Below are 21125 nucleotides of genomic sequence, written 5' to 3'. Positions count from 1 at the left end.
ATACAGCAACAGCCAAAACTCCCATCAGGGCTCCTTCACCAGGCCAAAGGCCTGGATGAGGACGGCAGGGGGAAATTGTGTCCTCTTAGCTTGCCCTGGATAAAACTATGCTGCTCATGCTCCAATCTGCCTTTAACAAAGGTTCACACAATCATCTGCATGTAAAATAAAAGGGGAGAGCAACATACATTTTAGCTTATTATTAATAATTTCTACAAAGCTTCTGTGTACAAAATGCTTTATTTTATTTTATTTATTATAGTTGTATACCATCCCAAACATCTGTCTCTGGGTGATTTACAGCAACATAAAACAAATTAAAAACAGAAATTAAAACCTTAAAACAATTTAAAACCACAAGTCTCGTTAAAAAGCTTGGGTGAATAAATGTGTCTTTAGAGACTTCTTAAAAGTTGTCAGAGATGGGGAGGCTCTTATTTCTGCAGGAAGTGCATTCCAGTTTCGGGGTGGCAATGGAGAAGGCCTGTCCCTGTGAAGCCACCAGACAAGCTGGTGGCAACTGCAGACGAACCTCTCCAGATGATCTCAATGGGCCCTAGGCCTCATTAGTGAAGAAGACGTTCTCTTAAATTTACAGTAGCATCTCATTTACTTTGTATGCAAGTGGAGCAACAGCAAGTGACATGCCTCAAGAATCAGACAGTCATTTCAGGGTGGGAGAAGGGCAGCAATTTTATCATAGCACTACATCCAGGTACCTTCAGTACAGCCTCTCTGTCAACCATTTTATTTATTTCCTTGCTAAAGTTCAACATTTAATTTCTAACACAGGTTACTTACAGCAATAAAATGTACAACATTTAAAATGACATGTTGAAAGATACAATTTTTTAGAGCCATGAATTAGTAGCCATATATGTCAGGGACTTGGAAAGTGCCAACTTTTTCATATTTATAGATATATTATTGAAATGTTAAAAAATGAACTGAAGAAAGAGAAAGGAACTAAGAACTACATATAATGAATCAAACATACTTAACAAGACATGTTCAGACACTTTAGTGTGCATCTCTTTTATTGCATTACATTAATCAAATTCAGCGAAAGACATCCATCTGAGAAAAGTGTCATCAGGATATTCTACAAAAACATTCTTCCATTGTTTTTTTTTTAAAAAACCAACCTTATAAGCTTTATTGTCTTAAGTGATTGTCAGCACCACATTACCTAGAAATTAAGAGAAAGTGCATTAAGTGTCTCACAAGACTACCATAAAGCTAGCTTTCATGGAAAAATAATTTAATTGGAGCAGGTATACACACTCTGATAAACGCTCAGTGATTTGGCTCACAGAGAAAACAGGAACCAGGGCATTTCTATTTCATTATTCCTTGGTATGAAGAATTAGTGAGAAATGTTCCTGTTTCAATTCTCCCTTTCTGGGTAAAGCCCTTCCAAAGGTAATACATCTCACAAATGTTTGCATTCTTGCCATTTTAGGTCTCACACATTTGTATGTCCAGTACATCTTTACATACTAGATACTTTTGTCAAAGAATCATATGGTAATAAGATTATCACTAACATGCATAGCTTTCATTTGAGAGACAGCAACCTGGGAAAGGAATGAGACAGTAGGATTAAAATGTGCATATTTCTTACACACATAAAACAAACTTCCAGGTTCGTACCATTCAGCACACCTATTTTCAGATTGTTTCCATACTCTCCAACACTTCGCGGGTAAAAATTTGGACACAGATGTGTACTTTTAATAGTCCTTTTCTACCAACAAGGACTGCCTGGTCAACACACACACACGCAACTTCTGCTGCAAGAAACAGCTCCATGCTCATCTCTCCAGGTTGTATCGTAGGACTGCCAACTTCTTAACTTGCTGCTGTGCCTTTCACTGCGGCTGGATCATGGCTCAGAAGCTGTCATCACCTCCTGAGGCAGAGCATGCTGCTGTTAGATGTAGAGAGGCATGGTTAAAAGTGGACAGTAAGTATTGTGTTTCCTCTGATACAATGTGTCTCATGAAACTGTCTTCTGAGGCAGAATATCTTAATAAACTCATAAAAGCAATTCCTATTTAAGGTCAGTTTACTACTACAGTGTAAGAAACATTAGAGCATTTGAATTTTGTGTGTGTGTGTGTTTGTTTAAAAAAGGCTTCCACAACATTCAAAATGGATACAATGGTTTAACAGAAAAAAGGGACTATCTCTAGTAAGCAAGAACAGTTGGAAAGTAAGTGTGTGTGTGTGTGTGTGTGTGCTCTAACACTTTACAAATCTATGAGGCGACTCCCACGGTCAGTGGCACTTGACGGAAGGGGGTTTGCGGGGAGAGCGGGCTTAGCCTGCAGACAATCAGAAGGCAGCCCTGGGCACCCACATGACTGCTGGCTCCGTCATGGAGTTGGTGGGGGCTGCGCGGTCCCTGGAAGTTCCCGGAAGTTCTGCGCGGTCCCCGGAAGTTCCAGGATGCCCTGCACAAGTGCATGGGGCATCCTGGAGAGACCCCCGAGCCCGGGAGGCTGCTTGCAGCCACCCAGTCGGGGTTCTACTCGTGTGTCGCCGTGCATTGTGGCAACACATGAGCAAAAAGATGTGGTTAATGGTGCACTCGCTCCGTTAACCTCATCTTAGGGGAGGGGTATTTTTGAGGGATAGCTGCCGGGAGCCGTGTGGCTCCCTTTGATGCACACAACCGTCCCCAAACAAGCTAGGCTCCCTTAGCCTGCTTTTGGGTAATCATGAGAATCGCCTCTTTGATTTACGTCCACAGCCTTCTGCTCTGTTCTGCCCTGCCAAACTGAGGTGGAAACCTCCAAACCAGTTTCCATCCTATGGCTGGGACTTCCCTAGCGCACTATTAGTGTCTAGTTATTAGTGTCTAGTTCCGCAGCTATTGTGGTCTGGGCATACACATTTTAAAAGCCCTGGGACAACATAAAGAAGCAGAATAAAAGTGTAATTACAAGTAGTGTTCTAATGCTTTGGAAGTAAAAAGATGTTAAAAGGGTTCTAAATACGTGCAAGAGAAAAGTCTTGCTTCATTAATCTTTTGGAACTGAGACTGTCAACAGGCTTGAGAATAAAGGTGATCCACTTTACATAGTATACTTGGACTTCCAAAAAGCTTTTGACAAAGTTCCTCATCAAAGACTCCTGAGGAAGCTTAGCAGTCATGGAATAAGGGGACAGGTTCATGTGTGGATTGCTAACTGGTTGAAAGACAGGAAACAGAGAGTAGGGATAAATGGACAGTTTTCACAATGGAGGTAGGTAGGAAGTGGGGTCCCCCAGGGATCAGTACTGGGACCAGTGCTCTTTAACTTGTTCATAAAAGAACTAGAAGTTGGGGTGACCAGCATAGTGGCCAAATCTGCAGATGACACTAAACTATTTAGGGTAGTGAAATCCACAACAGATTGTGAGGAGCTCCAAAAATATCTCTCCAAACTGTGGGAGTGGGCAACCAAATGGCAAATGTGGTTCAATGTCAGCAAGTGTAAAGTGATGTACACTGGGGCAAAAAACACCAACTTCACATATACTCAGATGGGATCTGAGCTGTTGGTGACTGACCAGGAGAGACATCTTGGGGTCGTGGTGGACAGCTCTTTGAAAGTGTCATCTCAGTGCACGGCAGCCATAAAAAAGGCTAATTCTATGCTAGGAATCATTAGGAAGGGGACTGAAAATAAAAATGCTAATATTATAATGCCCTTACACAAATCTATAGTGCGGCCACATCTGGAGTACTGCGTACAGCGTTGGTCACTGTGTGAAACAGGATGCTGGACTAGATGGGCCTTGTGCCTGATCCAGCAGGGCTGTTCTTATGTAGAATACTTGGTGACTGACATCCGCTAATATTGCACTGTGCAATGGGGGAGGGTGATTTTTTTCATATCCCACCTTCTCTGTGCAATCCACTGTGCCTCCTGAAACTATCCCACAACCCTCAGGGACATTTTCCCTTCACTACAGTCCTGATCTGAATCCGCCTTGCCTTGGCCCTCGCCTTGGGTGGATCAAGCTTCCACCCAAGGTAAGAACCAAATCCTACACATTAAATGTAGCTTTTCCCTCAGCCAGTATTACAAGTTAGGATCTGGGGGGCATCTAAGTCCTAGAACCAGAGACTGAGTTGATGGATAAGGAGATTTGAACAAGGGATTGCTTGACAAATAGTTTTAATGTAAACCGCCCTGAGCCATTTTTGGAAGGGCAGTATAGAAATCAATCAATCAATCAATCAAATAATTAAATAGTTCATTTACTTAACCACACCAGTCCTCTTCAGATGTTATAAAAACACCCTATTGTAGCCATGTGTGTCATCTTCAGATGTTATAAAAATGCCCTGCTGGACAGCAGGTGAAGTGGGAGGAAGGCCCACCCCTCCACATCAGTCACCTGCCCGCCCTGCCACTCATGATTATGGCAGGGCTCGTCTGATGAGGGCATAGCCCTATCTGTGATGATGGTACTCCCATGATTGCAAGACTGGATCGATCCACCCTCATGCATGGGAGTACCAGTCATCATGGGTAGGCCTGCCTTCTTAAGATGAGTCCCACTGCAAGCATGAGCAGCGGGGCACGTTGTACACGGCTACAGCAGGGCATTTTTTTAACACCTGAAGCTGCCTTATGCTACCTTACCTTCTAGAGAAACACATACCCCCAGAGAATCATCATAGACCTTATCATGCTCTGAAACATGCATCCATTTTGGAAGCTTACAGAAATGGCATGCAATAGGACATACTTTAGAAGAGCCAGTATAGTGAATGATTCGCATTTTGAACTCGGACCATGATAACCTCCCTGTTTAGTATGAAGTCAATTGGGTGACCCTGCGTCAGTTACTATCTCTCAGCTGACAGGGTTGTTATGAGGTTAAAATGGGCAGAAATGGACCATGTATACCACCTTAGCAAGTTGGAGGTTGGGCAAGATATAAATGTGAGAAATAAATACCCTGTCCATATTGAAAACAATCAATACAACACAAATTACGAATTCTGTATATGAAGTAATGTGATGAAGCTTGTTTTAATATTATTTGTTCAATATCTTGGCAAGCCTTCCAACTACCTTCCCTACCACAGTGATTCTGGAGAATGATTAAGGGGAAATTTGATTAACAACGATTATTTTTACATGATTCTGCACATCATTTCTCTGTTTCTGATGTTTTATGTGTGATAATGCGAGCTTCCTCAGAGGTATGTTTTCATCTAATCATAACTCCCCACACATCAAGAGAACATATCCCATGTGGTCCAACAACCAAAAAGAGAGAGAATGAAGTGCTTCATTAAAACCGTGGAATTAACCTGCTCATGTTAAATCTTAGGTTGCAACAAAAGTCCCAGAAAAGGTGAAAATTAAAAGATGCCACCTAAAGAGCTCAGTAAAATAAGAAATAATTTACTTCTTTCTGGAAAGATCTCTAAAATAGAATGCGGCTAAATTAGAAAAGCAGGGTGTCTTTCCAAAATTATCAAACAAAAGGGAGAAAAATGCCTTGCTACGCTAAATTTCATTCATGAATTATAGTTCCTCTCTGTCATTCAGCCTTTTAACTACATGAAACACAAAAGTGGAGTCACTAGGCAGTAGGAACTAGGCATTATTCCTTTGGCAGCTGAATAAGTGCTTTAAAAGAGATGGCTTGGAAAAGGATTGGGTTATCTATTTACATGAGAAACTTGCATCAGTTTTATAGCAGTTCAACTGTCATGGCATCATGCAATGGATTGTAGTTTGCTAAATGTGCTGAGAATTCAGTTAGAGACCCCCTAGTCCACTTCCATTCCTCACAGAACTATTGTTCTCAGGGTTCCTGGGTAAAGGAAATGGCAGTTAAAGTTAAATGGAAGTCTGGTGTTTGTGTCACACTACTGCCAAAGTGCTTACAACAGAATATTACAACAGAATATTCTGTACCATTGGCCGACCATATGACCAAATGTTGGGCCATCCATGTATATATTGATTATATTACACCATATTTAATCAGTAAACTAACTTTCTATATGAACTATCACTACGGTAACTTGTCACCAATTTCTGAACAGATTTGTAGTTAGAATTTACAGTTCCACCAAGGCAAAAAAGTGCTCGAAATGACTTGCAAATATTGCAGGATCTATGGTTATCAAATCCAACACATCCATTTATCTAGGAAGTGTTATTGCCATCAGTAATAGCATTCTATTGTGATACTTTGGCATTCTATAGATACTTAGCATTCTACAAGCATAATACTTTGGACCTCATTATATTTTTACCCCTTCTCAACAAATAATCTTCCTTGATTCTGTTGACTCCCCTAAGATAAGTTCATTGTCACCTAAGATCTTCTTTATGTGTTATTTATTTTTCAGTGTAAACCACTTTGAGAACTTTGGTTAAGAGTGGTATATAAATATTCGTAGATGTAATAGTAGTAGATGGATAGCTAAGGCAATCCATGCAGGATTCGGATTATAAACCACATGATGCAGGGTGACTGAAGCCCTTTCAGTGAACATGTGAAGAAAATAATTAGGATTGTATACACTATCCTTGTTCCCAACCTCTGCACGACCATCTGAAAGTCTGAATGAAGGAATTCAGTCATTCATTTCACATACTATAATGCACATGCAGGAACGGATACCAATAAGCACAGAACTGTGTGCCCACTGTCTTAGATGGCCCCATGATGTTTCCCCAAGGGAAAAGAGGTCCCCTTCTATATTTTTGGAATGGCTTAGCCTAGAGGCCTGAAATTTGGCACAGATGTAGGACAGATTATCAGGACTCTGTGTAATGATTTTGAAGCAGATTAGTGAACCCTTTGATTTTTAATTATTTTAAAATACAAAAAAAATTAAAAATCCTATAAGTGGTTTGTTTCATGGCAGAAAATTACAAAAACATCTGGTACTGAAGTCGCCGCCACCACTCCACCCAACCTTGGACTAGGGTGTGCCAAAACTAGAAAACCCAGTTCAGTTCGAGTAGAACCAGACTTGAACTGAACCAGGTCCGGTCCAGTTCTCTGCACATTAGAGATGGCCACTAGGAATGTGCACGGACCGGTTCGGAGGCCATTCGAAAGGCCTCCAGACCGGTCCGGACACAGGGCGGTTCGGGGTTCGGGAGGGTAGGGTGGGGGGTTCCATTGGGGGCAGGGGGGCTTTACTTACCCCTCCCGCACTTTCCAGTTTGGCGCCATAATTACTGAAAAAATCCCGGCGGCAGGATCCCTCACCGCCCGCTTCATTCAATGACATGGCTGGCTCCTCCGTGGTTAAAAAATCGCCCCCTTGAAGACCCTGCTGCTGCCGCTGCCCCCTTGAAGCCCCCTTGCCGCCCCTTAAATCTCGCGCCGGACCCGACCTCAAGTTAGCTAGAAACGGGCGGGCAGCGAGGGAAGTCCTCCCGCCCTTCCCTGCCGTCTGCAAAAGTCTTTAGGAAGCCTTCTGCACGCACGTGCGCAGAAGGCTTCCTAAAGACTTTTGCAGATGGCAGGGAGGGGGGCGGTAGGACATCCCCCACCGCCCGCCCGTTTCTAGCTAACTTGAGGTTGGGTCCGGGGCGAGATTTAAGGGGGCGGCAGGGGGGCTTCAAGGGGGCGGTGGCGGCAGCAGGGTCTTTAAGGGGGCGATTTTTTAACCACGGAGGAGCCAGCCCACCCCAGTGCTGGACCGCAGCTCCGCGGTTCCGTGCACACCCCTAATGGCCACTGTCCAGCTCAAGTACAACCTGGTTCGGACACGGCTTGAGGGCGGGGGGAAAGAACCGGGGGGATTAATCCAGGAACATGTTGGACTTGCTGCCATTGCAGAGATTCAGGGGTGTTGCCATGGGCCACAGGGGGGTGGGGTCTGCTGAGGTGCCCTTTTCCCCCATTGGCCTCCACCTGGTCTCCAACAGCCTGTTTCAGGCTTTCTTTTTCTTTTTCTTTTCTTTTTTTTGCCTCTGTGCACTGGTGGCTGCCATTTTGGAGGCCTCTGTGCATGCGCACAGGCCATCTGCATGGCTGGGTCATGGCCATGATTATGTGGCCAGTTCACATGCACAGCAGCCTCCAAAATGGCCACCACCAGTTCCCAGAGGCCTGGAGCAGGCCAAAAATAGACTGATATGGGCCATTGGAGATGGGAGGAGTAGGCTTGTGGGGGAGGGGGAACCTCAGCAGACACACACACACACCCACGGCTGTGGAAGCACCTCTCGAAGACCCACAATGGTCTAAGTCCACCATTCTTTAATTTAAACTTAAAAAAACCTGGACTGGCCCCAACCTCGAGCTGAACCTGGCCCAGTCTGGATCAAGGGCAAGCCCTTTAGTTGGGCCAGTTCAGGTATGAGCTGGATCGACCATGAGCCAGTTTGCACATGCCTATCTTGGACCATCATTCTACCCCCATGTGAAGGATTCTGCCCTTTTCCTTCATAAAAAGTGCAATATGCCCCCCCTTTTTTTGCCCAACCTCTTACGTTTCCAAAATGGCTGGGGTTAGAGTTCTGAAATTGGGCACAAATGTAGCCCAAGATGGCAGAACTCTGTGAGGCTATTCTCACAACCAGCAAAAATCAGGCTAGGCTCTCCTAGCCTGATTTTTGCTGGTTGTGTAAACCCAGTTGTTTACAAACAGGTAACCCACTTAATTGCCCCTGCCTAGCAAGCCCGGTGGTTTACAAGCAGGTAACCCGCTTAATTGCCCCTGCCCTTAGCCAAGGTTAGCGGAGTGAGCACTCTGCTAACCCCGTCTTTGTGCCCGTCTGTTGCTGTGGTGCGGCTCCACGCCGCAGCAACTCACAAGTAGACCCCCGACCAGGAGGCTAAAAAGCAGCCTCCCGGCTTGGGGGTCTCACCAGTATGCCCTGCATCCTCACACAGGACATGCTGGAGCTTCTGGGGACCATTCGGCCCCCGATCCCCACAGCCCCTGCTGGGGAGCCCCTGCCGGCAGCCCCTGCCGCAGTCGTGTGGGTGGCCCGTGCGGCAGCCCAGGGCTGCTTCCCTGATCATCTGCGGGGAGGACAGGCTTAGCCTGCTCTCCCCGCAAACCGTCTGGAGGCAGGTCTCACCGATTGTGCGACCTGCCTCTGTGCATTTTTATTTTAAGGAAATTGGTCAATCCTGTGGTTTTTAAGCAATTTTTTTCCCTACTGCATTACTGCTGCCAGAAAGAGTTATCTCTATCCATAGAGTACTTCACACCTAGTGAAAGTGGAGGAACTGTTACATCTGAATAAACAAACTTTTTTTTTTAACAAATGCAGTATGTTCAAGTTGGTTTGTGATCCAACTGTGAAGCAAGGGATATGCATTATGGGTTTAATTTACAATGCACTATATGTCCAAGTTGGTTATTTGTTTGAACTGTGGCACAAGGGACATATTTTGTGTCCCAGTTAGTTTGTGAATAGTCAGGAAGCTGTGTGAATCCATTTGGGACTTGCATAGTCCTTCCCTCCCCACTTTTTGGCAAATGCATTCTGGCCCAGATCTGTGGGTTTGTGGTGTGTGATAAAGACAATGTATGGGGGTTGTGTAGTCCCTCACACACACACACACACACACCCAAAAAAATAAGCACTCTGGCCCAGACCTGTGGGTTTGTGGTGAAATTTATATATATGGAGAGGATGATTTTGCAAGCAGGCCCCCATAAGCTCATTAAGTCCAGGATACAAAATCACCTAGCTGCACCTCTGCATGCAGGAGGGAAAACATCACAGTGGCAGGCTCTACCCCCACCTATGTGTGTTCATTAGAACATCTAAGGGAGTTCCCACACATACAGCTCTATGTGCAGAGGGCTTTTGCAAAGACTGCAATCTCATGTCAATCTTTTTGGACAGCCATTGTTAAGTTTGTGATTTGTACTGTCACCCGCTCATCTGTGATTTATATAAAATGTCTGCTAGAAAAAGAGGGAATATTATTTTCTCCTGCATGATCCCAACATTCAGTTCTTCAGGCTACAACAGGCTGCAACAAAACAGGGAGCCCATCAACACTAGGCAGCTGAAGGAACAACAATCTAAGTAGAACTATCTGCATAGCTTTGTTGAATCAAACCTCATGAATGGTAGAGCCTTCTTACTAATAACCAAACCAAACAACGCACACTTTTAAAATCATATAACTGACATAGCGACTGTCATCTCATGAGGCAGAAAGTAACGGGGAGGGGGGGATCTTTGTGCTAGAAGCCAATGTTTCCAAAGTATTCTATGAGAAATTCTCTGTTCAAGAGAAACCATGTTAGATAATGTAATAGCATTCTTAAAGCAGTTATTTGGTTATACAGATAAAGTTATATGTATCTCTAATTAAATGAATTTACCTTAAAGTGTCTGATTTCCAGTGGTTTTTAATAAAACTTGACTTTTCTCTGTCCTAATCTGCCTCGTGAGACTCAAAATGGCAGCCTTCTGTCAAATTATTACAATTTTAAAATCATATTTAGTGAATTCCCTCTGTAATTGGATGCAGTGGTTAGAACAGCTTTCATAATTACACTGCAGTTTTCCTTTAAGACACACATATGAAAATTCTTTCTCTTCAAGCCCTTGGCACACTCAGAGTTACTGTTCCCACTCACAGCTGTCACTACCGTGCAAACTTAATAAATTCCATCTATGCATGACTTACTTAGCTAACCTCCATCCACCAGAGATATTCACATCCTGCTCAGGCGAAAAAAAGAAAAAGAAAGGACAATAACAGTAAACCTTCTAAACAATGGCTCTCGCATTTACTTTTTCATATTAGGGTCAAAGCTTTGCTCCTCAACACAACAAACATCTGCCAAGAAAAGAAGAATCCCCTTTAATAACTTACCTGTGGAAAATTTCATCTTTTCCTTAAATCAGTCCTAAAATGCAAATAATTTCTCTTTTAAAAGTACAGCCTTATCAATTGCTTTCAATAAAGGCAACTTAACCAAATTATCAAATACTATAGTGTCCTTCATGGGATGAAGGAGGAAGGCAGCTTTGTTAAGCCTTATACCAATCCAATCAAACATGGGCACCTGCATAGGAATGGATCATGACCATTGTTTGTAGCTTGGTTTTCAAAATAAAATGGGGCATGTCCATTTGTTCTAAACAAAAATAGTTGCAACTGACATAATAGTTTGCAAATACGACATTGGTTTGGTAGTAATAACTAGGGATGTGCATGGAACCAATTTGGCCATTTCAGTTCGAATCCAGAACGGATTCGAACCGACTCAACCCTACTGGGCTTCAGGCTTGGCCAAACAGGTATGTGGGCTGGCGAATCCAGTGAGGATTCCCCTTTACAAGTACAGGGAATTCCCTGGAGTAAAGGGGGGGGGGGTGAGTGAGAGAAATGATACTTTTTACCATTAAATTTCAGGTGGTGGTGACATCAGCAGTAGGGGCTCTTCCACCCCCCCCACAGCCTCCCAAAAGACGGTTTGGGCCACTGCGCATGCAGAGATGCCATTTTTATGACCTCCATGCATGCACAGAGACCATTTGCATCACCATGCAATTTGCCCCTACAAGCCCAAGTTTTTAACCTGGTCCTTAACCAGAATTAGAGGGCGCAAGTGTGCCCTTAACCCCAGATCCCGGTCATGTGTGTTCTTGGGCTTCACTCAGCCTGAGCATACACAGAGCCAGGTGCTCTAGGCATCCAACTTCAGGGGAAATCCCTCAATGCACCTTGTTGCTTGGGTGATGCATCTTGGGGTTTCTGGAGGCCAGGACTCATTTTCCAAGCCTCTGGTGATCCAAGCTGCTCAGAGCAGCACAGATTGTGTGGGTGTGTGATGGTATACTGAAGAGCAGCAGGACGATCATCTGGGAAGAATGTAGGTTCAACCCTGCCTTCCACCCCCATCCACCCTCCCCGCCAAACCAACAATCATGTGTATGGCCTTTTTGTCTTCAAACAGATATCCAGGTAGTCCCCTGTTACTACTGATTCTGCCTTCCTTGGAACATCTCTAACTGGTTCTAACAAAGACAATATTTTCCTTAGAGTGGTAGTTTATAGCAGAATCCAACTACAATGTTGTTTTCATTTATTTCTCCATGTAGGTTTTCCCAGATGCTCTCCAGAGGGCTGTCTATATGGATTACATGGAGAGCATCCACATGGACAGCCCTCTGGAGAGCACATTACAGTAATCTAACCTAGAGGTGACAAGAACACAAATGACCAAAGACCACTTCTGGTTTCTCCAAGAAAGAGCAGTTAGCATATAAAGGCTTTGTTCACACAATCACAAGGGTCCTGGTTAAAATGCTAATCAGGTCTAGTAAGCCCCGTGGAGCTGATTGTGGGAACTCAGAATTTCACGGAAATCCTGATCAAACTACCCCAGTTAACCAGCATTTAACCAGGACAGATAGCCACAGCTCTCTGTCCTAGTTAAATGCTAGTTATCCAGACGTTGGTTCAGTATCTGGTGGCACTGAACCCCCCAGGATCAGATAATGAAGCTCTTCTCACAATCTGTGTCTGTGGGGAGAGTGGGCTTAGCCCACTTTCCCCGCAGATAAGCAGCCTCCAAGCCCTGGGCAGGCGGATTGGCCGCCCACATGACTGCCAGCTCTGTCACGAAGCCAGCAGAGGCTGCACGGATTGGGGGCCACCCAGCCCCCAGAGGTTCCAGGATGCCCCGTGCAAGTGTGTGGGGCATTCTGGAGAGACCCCTGAGGCCTGGAGGCTCTCGGTCGGGGGTCTACTTGTGTGTTGCTGTGCACCGTGGCAGCACACAAGCAAAAAAAATGACACTAACGGCACGCTCACTCCATTAACTTCTTTTAAGGGGAGGGGGAATTAGGTGGGCTAGCCACCTTAGAACCACCAGGCTCACCCGTGAGCCCAGTGATTCCGACAATCAGTAGAAAGCGGACTAGGTTCCCTTAGCCCACTTTCTACTGATCATGGGAATAGCTTCAATGGAAATGAGATGTAGAACTTGGTTTCATCTCCATACCAACGGTATCCTAGCCGGAACATGGAGGCGGAGCAATAGTTTCTTAGCACCTTCTGCAGCTTACTGACCAGGACACACCAGAGCCACCTCAAGAATAAACATTATCTAACAATAAACTCTATCTACCCACAAACCCATCTACCAAGCAGTCTAGAGAAGAATACAGTGGTTGACAAAATTACAGAATTAGCCACCATTGACCAAGGGGAGACAAATGTCCCTGTGCCGCTGGGGTCAAGGGGACTGCCACAGTGCCCCCTCCTCAAGGCACCCTCTTGTCCTCTGCCTACACCCAGCAGGCAAACTAAGCACTCCCCAGCTGGGAGCTCAAGCTGTGGCCCCTTGCCCACTCCTTCCCAGCAGTCAAATGAAGCACCAGCTGGGTGCTCTCTTTTTCTCCCTCGCTCAGAGTGAGGGAGAGAAAGCAAGCACCCAGTTGGCCCTTTGCTCACTGGCAGCACATCCCCTGCATCTGAAATCAGACACAGAGTGTGTGGACCACCAAATAACCAATGGTGAGTGGAGGGGCCACTAGTTTGAGCATGTTCCTGGGGCCACCAGTGAGCTCCCTATGCACTTGTTGGTGGATGTGCTAAACTGGTTCTTGGAAGTGATGAAGGCTGGATGTGGGCTAACAAGCTGAAATTAAATCTGGGCGAGACAGAGGCACTTCTGGTCGGGGAACTGCTGGTTTGGGGGTGGTATGTCAATTCTTGATGGTGTAGCACTCTCAAGGTTCACAGCTTAGGAGACATTCTTGACCCAGCATTATACCTGGATGCTGTTTAGGCAGGTATCTGCTGTAGCTCAGGGGCTTTTGCCCCAGCTTCTGTTGGTGTGCCAGCTATGCCCATTATTGGAGCAGTCAGACCTGGCTAGAGTGAGCCATACTCTTGTTACATCTCAGTTTTAATACTATAAAGCACTATACATGGGACTGCCCTTGATGACCCTCCAGAAGCTTCAGCTAGTCCAAAATGCAGTAGTGAGGACCTTGACGAAGTTGAGATTCATGGACCATATCACATTGGTCTTGGGGAAGCAGCAGTGGTTATCTGTTTGTTTCCAGGCAGAAACAATTAAAGATACTGGCCTTTAAAACCCTTCATGGTTTGGGACCAGGGTACCCGAAGGATTGTCGTCTTCCACAGGAACTTGCCCACCCTACACAAATATGAATGCAAACATAAGATCTAACAGAGAGGGCCACCGGCATGTGCCACCTTCACTGGAGATTTGCTTGATGGCCATGTGGGGCAGGGCTTCCTCTGCTGTGGCCCCGTCTCTTTAGAATGCTGTCCCAAGTGGGGCTCAGTTGGCTCCCTCTCTTCCCTGCTTTAAAGAGCTAGTGAAGATTCAGGCAGGCTTTTAGACAAACTGGTGGTGGTTTTATTATTCTAATATTAATTTTAACTTTTGTAAGCCACCTGGGACTTTTTGTGAAGGTGAAGGATATATAGCTTTTAAATAGAAGTATATGACTAAATACATATATTACTTGGTTCTTCCTCTCCATAGCATTCTGCCCAACTCTAGGAGACAATGCTGCTAGTGTGGAGAGTGCCAACACCATATTCCCCTGTCATCTGTCCTCCCCATTACACACCTTACCAAACTGGCATGGGAGGAGCAACAAGCATCCCACTGAGATCACATAAGAACCAGCCGCAAGTTATGCGCAACAGTCATGCATTTACACTGTTCTACATTACCGGGTCTCCTTTGAGTCTTATTGCTGTTGAGGGGAGTCTCTACTAAAGAAGAGAGTTTGCTACAAATCCAGCAGGATTCTCCACCCCGCTCACAGCAGCTGACATATTGCTTTGAGGTCCATCCTGCCATGTGTTGAAAGCCCCTCCATTCCTAATGGAGAGCAGAGGGCACTCATTAGCATGCTGAGCATTAGCATTCAGCATCTTGCAGGATTCAAAATCATGTCCAGTGTTAAACAAACACTCCTGGCTGCCAGGTAAAATGCACATCATCCTGCATCAGCCATCCTCGCAAGGTATCTGGAGGCGGAAAAACAAAGTAGGCTTCACTTTGAATTAGAAAGGGAATGCGCTGAAGCCTAAGCTACAAACGGTGATAAAATGTAGGATGCTTCCATTTCCTCGAGAGTTTCCCGGCTACAGTTCCTTCTCTTGTGAAGTTGTTGTTTGTTCTGTACTTCCTTCTCTTGGCCACCCAAGCACAGAAAAATTGGGCTACAGGAAAGAAAATGGGAAATTGCCTTCAAGGGAGCACGTTGCAAACTGCATCCCTCTCTCAGGGTTTCTGAGCTGACGAGAGAAGGTGAAGAGGGCTTCAGAAAGATTTATTTGGGAAGGTCAGGAGGTCTCGTATGCTCAATTTGACCTCCTGAGCTGGATCCTCAGCTGACATCATTGGAGCTGCATTGATTTACACCACCTAAAGATCGGGCCCATTATGTTTTAATGCCTTGTCATTGCCTGCAGCCCTCCCTAGGTTCTGTTCATTTTTCTGTGTGTAGAAAAAGGATGATAATAGCATAAACCCAGCACCAATTTTGACCCCTCAAAAGGGCACAATTTTTAAAATATCATATAGATGTGGAAAGGGGGGAAATGCCGATTTTTGCACTGTGGCTTGATGCTTAGTACACTCACTTCTTTACAAAGCTTTGGCATACACATAAAGGACTCACAGAAAACAATGAATGTTTGCAGCAGCTTGTGCTGCTCCTTCACCTGCCTAACATGTGCCTAATGTCATTTGTAGAATCTTTGGATGACCCATCCCTGATTTAGGGTTATACAGATATACAAATATACATACATCATGCTTCACCTGTGATCACAACTATCTCTCAGGGGCACGCCTCACCTTCCACAACAGCCAGTGACACCCATTTTGTATTTTCCATCTATCCCTAAGGACAGCACAATGAAGCACATTACAAAAGTTCACATATTAACATGTTTACATTCTTAGAATTTCCATTTTGGAGGGCTCCAGGGGACCCCACAGCAAACTTCCATCCATTGCCCTCAAGAATCACCACCCCATGAAGGCTATGAGCACATAGGTATCTCAGAGATAACAGCAGTGGGTCCATCTGAGGGAGCCAATAGCTGTCCAGGAATGCCAACTCTGGAGGCTGAAGCAAAAATAGTGATTAGAAATATTATTACTACTATTCAACCGCCCTAAGCCATTTTTAGGGTGGTATATAAATCAAATAAATAAATAATAGTGGTTGACATGATGAGGAAAATTACTCCTAGTAGTCCACTAAAATTAAAAGGACAAGTTGGTTTAATTTCAATGGGACTACTTTGAGTACTTTCCCTCATCATGCCAGTCAGTATTTCTAAAGCTCCTGAAGGAAAATCAGGTATGGTAAATATAAAAACAGGATGAAAAAAACCAAAAACCACTACAACAATTTACATGCATCTTTCAGAGCACACACATACACATGCATACACACACATAACTGCAGAACCCTTCAGGCTGATATTTCATACAGGGAGAAATAGTAAAGGCTATGTTTTCAACTTGCCATGACCCAGGTGCATAAGTGTAGCATGGCCATTTTAGTCTACACATTGCCCACAGTGGCCTAGTATATCACACTAAAATATTGATGTATTTGAACATAATTCTTTTTAAAATGTGTTCTGTCTAAACTAAACTAAACTAATCTTTCCTGATAAAGGGGAAAAAGACACAAAGTGAACAGCAAGCCATGAGCACAATTCATTCTACGAAGGTATATTTTATAACTGATCTTCCTTTAAGTTGTCATTTATTATTGCATATTAATAACATTAAATTCCATTATATTCTCAGTTTCCATTCGGAAAATGGATGTCATAAGAGCATCCATAAATTATTCACATCTTTACTAAATGAAGGGCCATCAAAAAAGTGTCACATGCAATCTATACTGTATATGACTTGTGACACAATTGACAATGTAACTAATATTTTTAATATTCTCTGGTTACTTCTTAATTAGGGCAAGTGAAATTTAACAGAACTTGGTCTAAGTTTGAAATGAAAGTTTAGTAACTTTTTAGTCGTAACTTTGGGCCCAGTTTTCCAAGAGGTTTTGCAGCTTGTACTATAGTTTAGTCACAACTGTATGGCTACAACTATGAACTGTATACGTACTGGTTTGGCCCTTTGGTGAGCTGAATCCAGCTAGTGCAGATTTCTATCAGTCATGAGTCCTATTCACACATTTTGTTTTGACTCATGTATAAAATGTGTACAGCGTGCACATCTACAAGTCTATATTAGGAGCCCCTGGTGGCGCAGTGGTAAAATTGCCGCCCTGTAACCTGAAGGTTACAAGTTCAATCCCGACCAGGGGCTCAAGGTTGACTCAGCCTTCCATTCTTCTGAGGTCGGTGAAATGAGTACCCAGAATGTTGGGGGGCGATATGCTAAATCATTGTAAACCGCTTAGAGAGCTTCCAGCTATAGAGAGGTATATAAACGTAAGTGCTATTGCTATTGCTATATGTTCACGCAGTTTGATGCGCATACAGTAGCACACTTCCTATCTGTACCCTGCATTTAAATGGGCCAGCACCTTGATTCACTATTAACATGCATACAGGTAGAGTCACATACCTGCCAACTGTCCCGATTTACTGGGGACAGCCATGAGATTCTCACCATATTTCCCAGCATGAACATGCATCTCAGAATCACAAATTCCCATAGCGCCCCCACCCCCATCTCCGGCCCATCTCCAGCACACCTCCTGGTTAATTAGAGGAGTGCACAGTGCTGCACAGGGAACCCTCCTCCCCCAACCAGATCATCAGCTGTACAGCAGGGGTGGGCAGTGTCTGTGCACGGTGCACACTGACTCCAGCAGCCTGCCTTCCTCCCTGCCTGTTCCCATGTGGGGCAGGCAGACAGGGAAGTAGCAGGTCATCCCACGCCCAGCTCTCCTGCAGGGCCCAAGCAGCTGTGCTTACCAGAGCCTGCCAGCGCTGCTCCTCCGTGCAGTGTGAGCTCTGTGCACAGGCAGGCTGCTGCTGTGAGAGCCAAAAGGGGGCTTCCCTCATGCCCTCTGCTACCATGCTGCTCTTGCTATTGCCTCCTGGGTGTTGTGTGCCTGCCTGTCCTCACTCAGAGCCATCCACTGTGACGCCCTGAAGATGCATGTGTGGGGACTTTGAGGTTGGATTGTTTGTTTGTTTGTTTGTTTGTTTGTTTGTTTATTCGTTCCTTTTGATTCGATATTCAATTTATTTGATATTCAATTATTCGTATGTATTCTATTCCCCCCCCAATTGTATATTTCCAGGATGGCTTGGCTTTGAGATGGGGCACAGATATGGGGAGGGTGGTAAGGCTATGTGTTTGAAGCGGATTGACCAATCCATTCATTTTTAATATATATTTTTCCTACTGAGGTAAAGCTGCCAGAAAGAGTCATCTCTGTCCATGGAGTACTTCACACCTAATGGAAGTGGAACGAACTTTTAACATTCCAATAAACAATGAGGCTATTCACATGAGTGCGCAAAACTGGCCTAAGGGAGCCCAGCCTGGTTTTGCACGCTCGTGTGAATGGCAAACCTGCCTAAGTAGCCTTCCAGTTAAATGAGGTTAAGAGAGCGAACACTCCCTTACCTTCACTTTTCTGATTGTGTGTCAGCTGTGGCTCCTTGCAGCTGCAGCTGGCACACTAGGGGGGGAAGGTGATCCCAGTAATGCACCGTGCACTCACGTGGTGCATTATTGGGGTTCCTGGGGCTGCAGCAAGATGCAGCAGGGTGCCCCAGTACCCCATCTCTGGGAGCTGCAGTGGGAGCTGCTACTCATCAGGGCTGCTGATCCACCCACCCAGGGACTTACAGGAGATCATCTGCGGCAGAGGCGCTCTTACCCCCCTGGACTTCTGGGCTGAAGTCCAGGCCTCCACAGCACCGGGGGGCCCCAAACCCTCTTTAGTCTGTCCTGGGTGGTGTGGTTGCCCAACTGAGCATGATGATGCTTAATTTGCAGGGGAGGGTGGGCCTCCAAAGGCCTTTAGGTACAGGCTCCAAAATTATCTAAGTGCACCTCTGAGCTGTGGGGAAGGTAAGTTAAACCCTCGTTCCCCGCAGACCACATGCAAGCTCTTCTCACGGATCGTGAGAAGAGCTCTAATATTTATTTAACAAATGCACTATGCTCAAGTTTTTTTGTGAACCAGAAGTTCTGTGTGAGAACTGTGAAGCAAAGGGCATGTGTTGTTGTTTTAATTTTTTTTCCCCATTACAAATGCACTGTATGTCCAAGCTGGTTTGTGGTCCAGGTGTATGTTTCAACTATGGAGCAAGGGACATTTTATTATTTATTAATTTAGTACATTTATATACTTCCCCATACAAAAAAGTCCCTGGGAGGTTCACAATATAAAACCATTAAAACATTAACATAATTTTAAAAATTTAAAATAGAATAAAATCTTGTATTTTTATTGTACATGGCCACAATATTTGTTTGTGGATTATCAAGAAGGTATGTGGATTCTTTGTGGGTTGTGTAGTCTTTTCTTTTTCCAAATACACTCTGCTCCTGACTGACTGATTCTGTTCCAGACCTGTGGGTTTGTGGTGAATGATCAAGAAGGTATGTGGAGCCTTCAGCTGTTCAGTGGGTGGGAGGGGCTGGCCGAGGCAGAGTACTTTGTTCCAGTGGGATTCTGTCTGTGATCCAGAGAAGACTGGTGACTGGGAAGAAAGGGTTGTGTGGTGGCATGTGGTGATGACCTTGCTACTTGCTGTTGGATGAACTTAGAGCCAAAAGAAACTCTTTCTTAAGTTGGACTGATCAGTGACAAGCTCTGCTAAGCCCCAACTAGCTGTCACTCATTGTTTGAATGTATTTTTTGCTTGGCTTATAAGATTACTATTCTTACAGTTACTGCTTCAGTCCCATTCTTTCGTGCAGGACAGGGATGTTCACAGAACTGGTTTTGCCAGTTCGGCTCAAATCCAGGCCAGATTCAAGCTGGCCTGGTTTGAGCTTGGGCTCGGCTAAACCAGGTCCAGCCCGGTTCAACCATTGAGCTGGTTGCAAGGGCCAGCTCGGGAGGTATACTTATAAAGGGGAATCTGGGTAGGATTCCCCTTTACAAGTAAAGCAGGATTCCCTATCTTAAAGGGAGGGTGAGCAAAATGGGAATCCTTTACCTTTAAAATGAAGGCCCCAGGGATGGTGGAGGCAGCCGCAGCGGCTGCAAAGACATTGAATGTGGCAGCAGGGGCTCCTCCAACCCTCACCTCCCACTGGCCTACCTGGACTGGTTTGGGCTTCTGTGCATGCACTGATGCCATTTGTGTCACCATGCAAATGCACCATTTCCACCAAATGCTCCAAATGGTGTGGTGATTAATGGTGTGGGGGTTAAAAAAAAATGTCCCTATTCCTCATTCTGAAATGTTGGCAGGTACATAAATGGGAATGCTGGAATTCACACAAATATAAAGACACTTGAAAACATGTACAACAATGTCTGAATAGGGTTATGCGGCTCTAGAGTTGTATCCTTGTGCCCAGATTCCATGGAGGGCTGATATATTTTCATGCTTCATATGACTCCCACACCTAATTTTTGTTTTAATTTAGGGAAAACTGTACCATTTTTGACCAGGGACAATCGAATAGTTTAACATTCACTAAAGGTCCAGAAACTGTTCCAGTGGTCACAAGGCAGCTTTACTCCCCATATCAACCTGAAGAGAAGATATCATCTACAGTACAGAGGATACAGTAGTTATAGGGATGACTACTCTGTTTTGGACTATTTTGTCAAGCCAATATAGGCCAATTGTTGCGGTTTAGAGTTGTGTAAAATTCACAGAAAATTACCTATTCTAGCAAGTTTTCTGATGCCTTTGGTCTGCCACCATTACTCAACACTGGGCTAGCCTCCGACTTTCACCTGAGAATAAAGGACCCAATCTCACACTCTTCAGGATACAGGAAGTTTTAGAATGAATGTCCCTTCATAATTGGAGGGAAATTCTCAGATGCAGAGGAGGCCCAGTCCTGGGAACTGAAATGGACAGCATTTCAGGCAGCATAGACAATATATCTCCTTCTGAAGGAATGTCTCTTCCTTCATTCTAATCCCAAACTGATCTGCTACCATTCATGTCTTCTCAAGTCATGTGTCCATGAA

The 21125-nt window shown here is 44.7% G+C and overlaps 1 long non-coding RNA gene across 1 annotated transcript in view; it reads right to left on the bottom strand.

Annotated features, from left to right (window-relative positions):
* Positions 1–297: 297 nt before the first annotated feature.
* The window catches only part of LOC128327300 (uncharacterized), a 152823-nt gene continuing 131995 nt past the window's right edge, over positions 298–21125 (bottom strand). Inside the window, exon 6 of the long non-coding RNA XR_008308576.1 lies at positions 298–1930. This is a non-coding gene — a long non-coding RNA (uncharacterized LOC128327300). The remainder of the gene's footprint in view (positions 1931–21125) is intronic.

The sequence above is a fragment of the Hemicordylus capensis genome, chromosome 1, assembly GCF_027244095.1.
Source record: "Hemicordylus capensis ecotype Gifberg chromosome 1, rHemCap1.1.pri, whole genome shotgun sequence".
Taxonomy (NCBI): Eukaryota; Metazoa; Chordata; class Lepidosauria; order Squamata; family Cordylidae; genus Hemicordylus; species Hemicordylus capensis.
Note: the sequence above shows the minus strand (reverse complement) of the source record. Positions and strands in the feature narration are given on the sequence as shown.